Genomic DNA, 6,817 nt, shown 5'->3' on the forward strand with positions numbered 1-6,817 from the left:
TTCAATTTTATTTTATAAAATTTTATTTCAAAGTTTAAAAAATTTTTAAAGAGTCTTAAGTATTAAGAATAAGCAGTTGGTGAAAATATGTTCTAATTTTAAGTATACTGTATATGTGTAAATATATGCATTTTGATTTATTTATTTATTTATTTATTTATAGAAGGGGAGGGGAGAAGAGCATAGGGAGAGAGAGAATCTCAAGCAGGCTTCACGCTCAGGACAGAGCCCAACACAGGGCTTGATTCCACAACCATGGGACCACAACCTGAGCCGAAACAAGATTCAGATGCTCAACTGGCTGAGCCACTCAAGCGCCCCTGCATTTTATTTTTAAAATAAGTTTTTCACAAATGGCCCTATTAGCAGGCAGTATGATTGTATTCAGATTTTGGAAACATAGTACATTAAGGGATCTTATTTTGAATATTTAGTAATTTAAGGATAGGACATTGAAGATGCCTACCTTTTGCACATTCCCAGTTCATGTACTAATGCACTAAGAAAAAAGGAAAATCCAATCTTTTATTTTTTCTGAAATTTTTGTGTGCTATATTAATGTTATTAACGTTAAATAAGGTAAAATATAGGAAAAGAACAAAAATTTGAGTGTCTATGAAATGCCAGGCACTTTATAGACATCATCTCATCTAAACTGAAATACCACTAGTTCCAACTTATCAATGGGGAGACGGTTAAGGGTTGGGATCAGTTTGTATAACTGGTGATAGGTATTAGCTGGGATTCAAAACCCTGCAAACCAAGCCTTACATGGCTCAAATCAGTCATTAATCTGCCTCCTACATGCATGGAAACATAATGATTATCCATATAGACCAGTCTCTATAGACGATTTGAATACTACTTACTTTTTCATTGTCATTGACTAAATTGAGAAAAAAATGTTAATTAATGCATTCTGGGTTGACACTCGTTTCTTAACAAAGTTACTTCATTTGGCCTATAAGAGTTTTCATCAAAACACTTTACATTAGTGGGTTGCATAGTGGGTTTTTTTTTAAATTTATTTTGAGAGGGGTGGGGGCATGAGTTGGGTAGGGGCAGAGACAGAGAGAGAAAATCCCAAGCAGGCTTTATGCTGTCAGTACAGAACGAGACCCTGGATTCAGTCTCAGGAGCCATGAGATCATGACCCAAGCTGGAACCAAGAGTCAGACGCTTAACCGACTGACCCACCTAGGCGCCCAGGGTTTTAAGCTATAACAGATAATTAGATAATGCAAACAACGAGCCTTGAAAAATAACTACAAAGGGAGGATGGATTGAAAAGCTCTTTACCAGTGGACCGAAAGATAAGGTTAAACCTCTGTCCTGCTTGTAGAGGTGACCTATTAGTCTAGCCAGAAGTCTTTGCTTAGTGATCAGGGAACTATTTCTCTCTTTCTGCCTGGTACTGTGTAGATGGACTGCAGCAGCTGAATTTACTTCAAGTTACCTTTTCCATTGGCCTGCTGTGCGTGGATACACTTTAAGATAACTGCTTTGACCTAGCTCTGCACAGGTCAACTTACTTCTAATCGCACACATTTTTATTGTGTCATGTAAGTAAATGAGAGAGTGAAATGTTTTATAGCAGATATTACGGTAAAGAACATCTGCCTTGAATGTGCAGTGCATTTGTCTTCCAACTTAATCATTCGGTTGCTGTCCTTTTAACCCCTACTAGGTTCACAATATTACGTTTGTTCTTGGACACTGTTCTGTTCCCACCTTCACATAACCTAAGACCTACTGGGTGAGAACATTCATTATTAATTTTTCTTTATTCATTTTTATTTAAAATAAGTTTATTATCTGTCACTTCTCAAGTACGAAATATTTTTCAAATGAATTCCTCCTCAAACGTATTCTACCTTCTAAACTATGGTTTAATAGTAATCTCAAATTACCTTTTTAAATGCTACCTGCACATTGTCACATATGAATATACTTGCCATTTTCATTTGCTATATTTTAGTCCCTTTACATTTTGATAGTCATTGAAAACAAATTCCGAGTATAAAATGAAACACATTAGTTCTATGAAGCTTATGAAACACACTGTCCAGTTACTTGGAGCAAGACGAGACATTCTGCCTTTGAACTTTCATAAGTGGCTACTGGATACAACTGAATTCACCAGATAATCTTTTAAAAATAGTATGTGGGCTATTTCTAATAAACTTGAATTAATTCAGCAACAAAGTTTGTTTTCATAAAGCCATTTCCCAAATGGACAAACTTATATAAAATACGCCAAAAGGAAACTCTTTCTTTCTTTCTAATATTTTATGATTTAGAAATGAAACAGTAACTGTTCCTTTAGTAAATACAAGTTACTAGAGCATTTACCAAATAAGTAAATTTGTGTTAGCTTAGCAGATAAATGTTTTCTATGGTATGACTTTAAAAGTATTCATTAAAAATTGAATCAGTATGTATTCAACATGAAGTTTTTATTCCGATACAACCAAGCACTAACAAAATGGATTTTTCTAAATGAGAAAATTTGTCTTCTGTATTTTAAACAGAACAAATTTGAATTTTACCTCTGACAATAAAATTTTGTACAGTAATGTGTAATTCATCACTGTCTTAATTTTCTGACATGTGTAGGCAAGGCCAAGATAAATAATACCTTCTGCTTTTTTATTCTTCTGTTTTCACTTAAGAACCCATTTTTAAAATTCAGACTATACGTATTGTAGAGGTCCATGAAAAAAGAAAACAGTCACTTTCTTTTCTGACATGGACTTTTCCAAAACTATACACATACTCAAGCTAGAATAAAGAAGTATGTATTTATGCAATATGGTAAAAAGAAAAAAATACCTATTTGGTCTTTTTTTCCAATTATATGCCTTTAGAATAAATTAAATGATCTGCACTGTGGTAAAAGTGATTTCACCTGCAATGCATTTCAAATTGCTTTTTAATAGGTTTTCCACATTGGAAAGCCTATCAGGATCCTTGAATTTCAAGAATTGTTTTTAATAACAACAGGACTATAAAATATATATAATCAGGGCTCATATGAAGTACTCAAAAAATATTTTTCCAATGTCTCTGGGTTTTTCTGTTTCTATGGGTTGTGCAGAGAATGTGAAATTTGACTCTGTGTAGCCACCCATTTGAGCCTTATCCATAATACTTTATACAGCCATAGAAAATCCTCCTCTGCCATGGGCATGAGAATAAGAAATGGAAGGCCTTTAAAGGCATAATAAAGACTATTCCTATTTGTATTATAGCCAGTGTCTACATGTATATATATACACTTGTACTGGAGGTCTATAGATGCATATACCTGCATCACACAGATAGAGATATATGATATCTCTCCATGTCTGTATCATACGTATATACATACATATCACATATAGTGCATTTCTCTACCCCAATGAAAACTGTACTGCAGAACAATCACATAAATCAGAAAATGTTTATTGTAAAATATCAGCTGGGGAAGTAGTAAATGGGTGCCATCTTTACCCGAAGAGCCTGTCAAATGGATCAAGTTCTACAGACTCTTCAGGAATTTTCTCTAAGAATCATGAGGAAACTGCAGAAGGAATTCTGATGAGATCAAGAGCATTCAGGGTGGTATGACTGTAGACCAAAACAAACACACACCCCCCAAAACCAGAAAACAGCTATTCTTCCTGGACTTCCAACCTTAGAGGTTCTATCTTAGTAGGTGATGGGTGCAATGTAGTCATCCACATTTTGAGTAAAGATTGGAGGTGATTCCAGTGGATGCAATTCATCTAGATCATGGCTTAAGAAACCCTGGCTTGGCACAGTGGTTCTCTACCTGACTTTATAATAAAGTCACCCGGATAGCTTTTAAAACACACTGATGCCTGGGCCATACTTCAACCCAATTAAAAAGAATCTCTAGCATGGGGTATCTGCGTCAGCATTTTTAAAAGTCTCCAGATGATTCTAATACATAGTCATGGTTAAGAACCTCTGGGTGGCAGATAGATACCAAATGCAACATTAAGTTGCCTAAGCACTAATTATAGGATGTTACCCAAAGTACCTATTTTTAGAAATCTAAGCGGTTCTTATTATTGTTTGACATTCTTCACCAAATACTAAGTCAAAAGATGTGTTCTCAATTAGCTTAACAGAAGCAAATAATAAGTCTGAACAACTGATTTTACTGCCATAAGGTGTCACTGCCACGGTGCAGTTAGCTGAGTGGTTCCATGCCATCCACGTAGATGTCTCTTTTTCCCTGTGTTCTGACATTGACATTCTCCTGTCACCACTTTTACATCCTTTTCTCTATAGTCCTAATGAGTATGACTATACCCACATCTACTATTACAATAACAATTTCTCAACTTTTATTTTGCTTTAAAGTGAAGAAAGGGCCCACTGGCAGGACTTTCCATAAAATGACTGTATCTTTGCCCTTCTGAATAGAACAATTGTTTCCTGCTGCTCATTTTGCAAGTGCCTGAAGTTGGAGTGAAGGCTTGACACCCGGGTTAAAATTGTTACATCAGGGAAATAAACTTACCGTAAACTATTATTATAAATGGGTATCATCTGAAATATTCTTTTTACTAGTTCTTCTCCAGTTTCTTTTACTCCCCCCTTCTTTCTCTCTCTTTTTGCAACCTGCCAGCTGAGCACCGAGCCTTCTTCAGAAATAGACGCTATATTTTCACTTGACATTGCAAAAAGAATAGTAAAAGTTTTGAGCTGTTACCATATCTGTGTGCATAATAGAAGGTGACATGTGTTCTTGGGATTGTCAAACAAGGCCCAAAGGGCATCTGGGCACATTGAAACTGCTTGGTTGTGCTCCTGACTCTGTGCTCATTCGTCATTTCTTTAGTTCTTGGCCTCCCGTGGGTTGTTAAATTTTGCTTTCCTTTCTTAAAATCTCTGGCTAATTAGAGAGTTCAGAATACAAACGAATTCATTTTTTCACTGAAAAGGGAACTGGAAACATTGCCACCTCTGGAACATTTTAGCAAGCTAGTAGAGGCCAAATTAATTGGAGAACTCTTGAGTCATATCTGACAAAAAAGCACCTTAATCCCCTGTATCTCCACTTTTGTTATTTTTTTCTTCTCCATCGTTTACCCTGTATGTAATTGTCCTGATATGATTTAATATTGAGCCAATTTACATGCAGAAAGAAAATTTTGGTGTTGAGTAAGTCCTTCTAAATTAGTAGCTTTTTATTAAGTCATCAAAACTTGTATGATGACTAACTTCACTGAGACAGTTTTTGACAAATTCAGGTCTACCCAAGAATTCCAACTGTCTGCCAAGTAAAGTAATAGAGGGAACTGTTAATGAGCATAGATCTGTGTAGAAATCCTAAAGCTAAAATTTTAATAGGAATGGCTTCTATTCAACATTACTAGGTAGACACACACCAAAATTCAGCACAAAAAGGGACTGAAAAGCAGTCTTGCTACCTTTAAGGTGGTGGTGGACTTCAGGAGACAGAGGTATTACAAAGATGTAGTAAGCATCCAGGGACCCACAGGCAGTTTAAGTGCAGCACCAACATATTATATAAGTATGGTGTTCCAGTGCTTAGATGACCTCAGCATTTTCCACTGATATTTGAGTGAAAATAATTGAGAGAAATGGAATGTTTCATGTAAGAAACACAAGTATAGATGTTTTGATGTTTCTTTTTGAGAAAGAGAGAAAGATGGGAAGGGACAGAAAGAGAACGAGACACAGGATTCAAAGCAGGCTCCATGCTGACAGCAGGGAGGCTGATGGGGGTCTTGAACTCACAAACCAGGAGATCATGACCTGAGCTGAAGTCAGGCACGTAACCACTGAGCCACTCAGGCATCCCACAGATTCAGATGTTTTAAGTGTGTGTGTATGTGTGCGTGTGTGTGTGTGTGTGTGTGTTGTAGATGGAGAGGGAAGGTGAGGAGAGTTAAGAGCAGAGGAAGAAACCTTTAACCAAGCATATTTCCACATAGAAAAAAATTTAAATTACAGTCCCACATTACATATTAAAATCATTTTCCAATATTTTAGACTCAATTTATTCAATTTGCTAGTTTAAAAATTCTCATCTTGTTGCATATGAAAAAGTACCTAGTGATTTAGAAGACAGATTTAGACTGAAATGGGATATTATTACTTTTGGTTCAATAGAAAGTGACATGAGTTTCTAGAACTGTCAGATAAGATTCTGGATACATAGAAACTGGTATTCTCTTGAGGGCAAAAAGAAATACTGAAACCTAACTTTGGATAAATGGAACCAGAAAAAAAAATCACATTGCCTTTTCTGGTTAGTAACAAAATATAAGAACTCTAATGTTAAAGGTATAGATGAGCATCTGTGTGTTTGTTACAAATTCGTTTTAAGATAAGGGTCCCTGAAGGGGCATCTGGGTGGCTCAGTTTGTTCAGTGTCTGACTCTTGGTTTTGGTTCAGGTCATGTTCTCATGGTTTCACAAGTTTGAGCCCCATGTCGAGCTCTGAGCTGACAGTATGGAGCCTACTTGGGATTATCTCTCTTCCTCTCTCTCTCTGTTTCTATCTCTGTATTTCTCAAAAATAAACTTTAAAATATATAAAAAAAATAAAATAAGGGTCCCTGTGTGTCAAGTTTCTAGTCATTCTTGTTACTTGAATAATTTGAGTGATGGCAAATGCTTTTGTCTGTATTTTGTGTGTAAACATTTCATTTGCTTTGACTATAGATGTTTATCTTACTGTAATATTGATCATCACCTGAGAGTTTGATTTGGTAATATAGACCTTGTACAGATTGGCCAAATTGCAAGTATCAAGCAGAATATCATGTGCCATTCT

Source organism: Lynx rufus, unplaced genomic scaffold, assembly GCF_022079265.1.
Source record: "Lynx rufus isolate CCGP_SWC_20201006 ecotype Redwood Valley unplaced genomic scaffold, mLynRuf1.p SCAF_7, whole genome shotgun sequence".
Taxonomy (NCBI): domain Eukaryota; kingdom Metazoa; phylum Chordata; class Mammalia; order Carnivora; family Felidae; genus Lynx; species Lynx rufus.